The sequence below is a fragment of the Elephantulus edwardii genome, unplaced genomic scaffold (assembly GCF_000299155.1).
Source record: "Elephantulus edwardii isolate Elephantulus edwardi_28Jun2011 unplaced genomic scaffold, EleEdw1.0 scaffold00072, whole genome shotgun sequence".
In the NCBI taxonomy this organism is placed as follows: Eukaryota; Metazoa; Chordata; class Mammalia; order Macroscelidea; family Macroscelididae; genus Elephantulus; species Elephantulus edwardii.
The window spans coordinates 11,686,220-11,691,714 of record NW_006399822.1 but is presented as its reverse complement, the minus strand read 5'-3'; positions in this window follow the sequence as shown (position 1 = coordinate 11,691,714).

Below are 5,495 nucleotides of genomic sequence, written 5' to 3'. Positions count from 1 at the left end.
CTCCTTGCTATTGTGAACAAAGCTGCAATAAACATGGGTGTGCATATATCTGCTTGGATGTCAGCTATGGTCTCTTCAGGGTATATTCCCAGTAGTGGAAGTGCTGCAAGTGCTGAGTATCTCTCTGAAGTTATTGTTCACTTTAACAAGTTATTGTCTATTAACAAGTAACGCTTATGACAATAGATGCTGTCCACTCAGGTACAAAATGCTTTGTAAAGACAAGAACGCAAGGGGCTTTTACTGAATTTACAAAAAAAAGGATAAATGTTTGTAAAATACACAACTATATCTTAATATAATTTTAGTAATTAACTTGATGTTAAAATAATTTGATTAATTGAGCACATACAAAGATATTTGACTGTGTGGATCACAAGAAACTGTGGTTAACTCTGAGGAGAATGAGAATCCCAGAAACACTTGATTTTGCTTAAGTGAAACCCATTCTTGGAATAGCGGGCAGTCATCAGAACAAAGCAATAAAATACTGCATGGTTCAAAATTAGGAAAGATGTATGCCAGGTATGCATCCTTATCTCCACACCTCTTTAATCTATATGGAGAACAGATAATCTGGGTGGAGGTTGGGCTCTAGGAGAAGGAATGTGGCATCAGGATGGGAGGAAGACTCATCAACAACCTATGTTATGCAGATGACACAATCTTGCTTGTCAAAACTAAGGAGGACCTGAGTCATTTGCTGCAGATGGTCAAGAACTGCAGCCTTCAATATGGACTGAAGCTCAACATCAAGAAGACAAAGATTCTCACCATTAGGCTGACTGGGAGCATCATGATAGACAGTGAAGAAATTGGGGTTGGTACAGCTTCAGCTTGTTTGCTTCCACATCAACACTCTTGGTACTAGCAAACAGGAAGTCAAAGACGAATTGCAATGGGAAAGTCTGCTGTCAGGAACCGCTTTAGAGAACTGAAAAGGCAATGATGTTAGGTTATAGACTAAGGTGGGCCTGATTCAGACTACAGTCTTAACAGTTACTTGCTATACATCAGAAATCTGGATAATGACTAAGGATGATAGAAGGAGAAATGAAGCCTTTCAGTTGTGGTGCTGGAGAAGAGTATGGATTTTTCTTTGGACTGCTACGAGAATAAAGAGGTCTGTCATGGAGAGGATGAAACCAGGAAGCTTCTTGAAGGCAAGGATTCTGAAGCTTTATCTGACCTTCTTTGGGCATGTTGCAAGGAGGGACTAGTCCTTGGAAACGGACATCATGCTTCGACGATGGAGGGACAGCACAAGAGAGCAAGACTTGGATGAGACTGATTGAGTGACTCTGGTAATGGGGGTAGGTGTGTTAGAGACAATAAAGTTGCCTCAAGACAGAGCACACTTCAGAGTTGTTGTTGTTTATAGGGAAGCTATGAATCACAGTTGACACAATGGTACACAACAACAACAATAACTAATGATAGTAATAATTATCTAAATGAGGCATAAATAATTAAAAAATCACTAATATATAGACCTAAGGCTTTTCAAAATATTGTATGTGAACTAGAACAACAAATTAACATCATTTAGATACTATTTTAATAAAAAGTAATTTTTAATAAACAGTTTATTTTCTAAATTAATTACAATTGATTAATGTCTTTTATCACAGCATTTAGTCAAATCCTCACTCTATCTTGGCTATCCCTTGACCCCATACATCCATCTACTAATCTTTACTGTCCTAGGAATTTCTCTTCCTCTCTCTCCTTCCCTCCTTCTTTTTCTCCATACACATTCTATTCTAAATTGATAATTCCAATACCATATTGTCCATTCATTTATTCTTCCCACATGGATTCTCCCTTCCTCTGATTCCAGTGTTAATTGTCAATGCTATATCTGCCCTCCTCCTTACCTTCTATTTTCATAATAGCAGTCTTACATAGATGCTTTTGTGGTTGTGTTATTCCACTCAGCATAGTTCCCTCTAGACACGTTCATGTTGCAGTGTCTTATGAGTTATTCATTGAAAAATATAATTTCTATTTCTATATCTTCTTCACTAATAATCTAGAAAAGCAGAAATGCAAGGGCTTTATTATTAAGACACCGATGGAAGTCACATAGAGAGCAGACAGAAGGCATTTGGGCCACTCTTACCAAAGCACATTATTTCCACAGATTTAATAAATTAAGGGGATCCCTAACAAAATAATCTCGAAAGCATCCATGTCAAGACATATTATCGGCAAACTTTAAAAAGTAGAGACAAAGAGAAATTTTAAAACAGTGAATGAGAAGTAAAACCTTATCTAAAGACTAATATAATTTGATAGTAGATGTCTCAGTAGAAACAATGTAAGTGTCAAGCATTGAAATAAAGAGTCAGCCAGAATTCTAAAAGAAGAGAAAATATGCTTCATGAATGAAGGAGAAATCAAGATATTCATTAGTCAAGAAAAACCAAGGATATTTACTTCCAGAAGATCTACCTTAAAAGAATAAGCAAAATAAAAGCAAAACAAGGAAATAAAAAACCCCAAACAAACTGAATTTTAAAATGGAAGCTAGATCCCACCACATACAACTATATGACATAGAGCTGAATTAAACCAAGGCTTTAAAAATGAATCTGTGGCATAGAAATGCAAAGGAACTGGTGATGTAAATGACAGTATGATTATAGTGACTAGATTATATTATTATATTTGAGTGAGCAAGAGAGATAAAATGAGAAGTGGATGAAAAAGAATTAAAAATTATATGTTGACCCAATGAAACAAAAAGTTTGATGGTTGAAGGAAAGTTTAAACATATTCATTGTAAACTTAAATCTTTACCTTGATCTGGTTATGAAATAAATTGCATGAAATAGAAATTATAAAGAATTTAAAGACAATGGCAATGTAAGAAGTCTAGTGTAATAATTCTATGCTCATTATTGTTGAGTTGGAATAAAATTGTAGCTGTCCCTACTGTGGTATTTTGTAGTCTATAAACTGCACAGGAAGAAATTGTTCATTTTTGTCTGGAGGATAAAAAAAAGTTATAACAATAATACATAAACAGTTCTCCCTCTCATCTATATCAATGTAGTATACATAATTTAACCCAGGGACTTGGGGGGAGGGATTATAGAACAATGAAAGAATTTTTCTTTTACTTTTCAAAGAGAAGAATGAACTGGAGGGGAGGAGTGGACAAGGAGAAACGTACAACAATGAATGAAAATCTCTGTAAATTTTCATTAAAATGAATAATAATTAAAAAAGAAAAAATATTGTATTGTATAAAAAATGAAAATTAGAAACGGATGGCAAGGGGTCCTACCAAGTTGATTTCATAATGCTGTTCAAAATATTTCAAGAAACTTATTTCCCAATATTTTGCAATATCTAATTTTATAAGACATGAAATAAAGATCTTTTCTCATCAAGAAAAATAAAAAAACAGACAAAAATGTTCTCTAAACAGAACATGAGTGATAAAAGTACTAAAAATATGAACATGGAAAAAAGAAAATCCTAAGGAGAAAATATATGGAAAAGTAAGCATTTACTTATCCTATTGAATTGTCTAAATCATGTTTAACACTAAACATAAGACTGTGTTTTGTGATTTTCAATGCACATGTAAGAAATGTTTTTCAAATTATGTTGTAACTGAGGGAGGGGGAAGAATGTAAAAAAAAATCAGAGATAAATTTTTTAAATTCAAATTAGCAGAACCAGAAAACTGTAATGCATTAGACATATATAACCTAGTTCAGCCAGAAAAATGTAATATAAAGCATCTATATAATGAGATAAACTAAAAAAGAATGTTCTAGATAAACTTTTTAAAAAAGCAATTTTAAGAGACAATATTCAAATAACACAAAGGAAGGAAGGGTAAAAAAAGCCTAAAACAGAGAATAAAGAGAAAGCAAAATGTGATGTAAATTCATTCAAGTTAGTAATCTTACTAATTAAACAGTTTATACATCCTAATGAAAGAAAACAGATTGACAAATTGGATGTTTTCATAAAATGACAATCAGAAAATTTCTAATCTATTTCAAATACAATAAGAGAGTAAAGGGAGGGACTATATATGCTAAATAGTACGCTGATACATTCTTGGATCTAGGGAACTCTAGAGGCCTAGTGGGAAGAAGCTGTATCGCAAACCTTAAGGCACACAGTTCAAGGCCTCCAGCTGCTCCATGGGAGAAGGATGGGCAATCTCCTCCTGCACAATTAATTGCCTCTGAAAATCTTCTGGAAGATCAGCAATGGATGGTTCTGACTCTATGGTATACAACACAACATGCTGATACATCATCTTTAGGAGAGCAATTTGGCCTTTGACCTTTGTTCCTAAGAGAAAATAGTTGGAATTTCCTGAGTAATTGAGATGCCTTTTGATATTTAGGTTTAAAGACACGGCTAAGCCTGAAGGATCCTTCATGAGCTGAACTCTAGAGGGATTATGATTCAATTGAGCTAATGACATGAGCAATGCGGTCAAGAAAGGTGCCGACCATAGAAGCTTCGGGATCTTCCTGGGTACTGAATACTATTAATACATCTGTGTGAAAGTAGAATGCCTTTTTAGAGACAAGATGTCTGCACTGAGAATCATTGCATGTAAATTTGAGTTTTTATTCTTTTTTGTTTGATTTATAATCATAGTGCTTCTTGAAGTTTTGTAGGTTTTTCTGGTGACTTAACAAACCCAGAGAGCTCTGTTGGCCTAGTGGATAGAAAGTGATGCTACCAAGTCAAAGATGGGTCATTTTAATCTATTGCCCTCAGGCCTGATTTTAATTATTTTTCGTCAAACATTCTTCTAAGTGGTATAGCACTGTTCTGTCCACTTGCTGTACAGTGGTATCTCATGGTTGCTGTGATGCTAAACACTGTGACACTGATGTGTCAAATGTGATAATGGTTACCCATGTGGACAGTGTTTGGTGGAGCTCACCAATTTAGACAAGCTTGGAAGCAGGAGTCCACTTCTGAAATGGCTTTCCTCCAGAAACTCTAAGAATGTAGAGAAACGACGAAAGTTACATAGGATCGCTGTGAGTCATCTACTACTCGTCGTCACTCAACAAAACAAAGAAGGAATAGGAGCCAGCAGATGGAAGTGAAGTAGTCTGAGTGAGAGTCACAAGCTCGCGGAGACCTAAAATTTTTGACCAGCAAGCGAGAAGTATGGGTGTCATGGGGTCTTACGAACATGTGACTGACATCTTCTTATTTTACAGTCTAAAGGACAACGTCCTTTTAACTTCTTGTATTTGACCAGTTTTTAGTAGTTGAGAGAGAGAGAGAAAGGTGTTGGTTGCTGATGTCAGAGATGATTAAGAATTTGCAAAGTGAGGATTTAATGCATTATTCCACTTTGAGAACTAAATTTGTGTCAGTTTTTATCTATAAAAATGTAAACATTAATCAATAGAAAGTGACAGCATTATATTGTTGTTGCTGTTGTTATGTGCCGTCGAGTCATTTCCGACTCATAGTGACCCTATGCACAACAGCCCTAA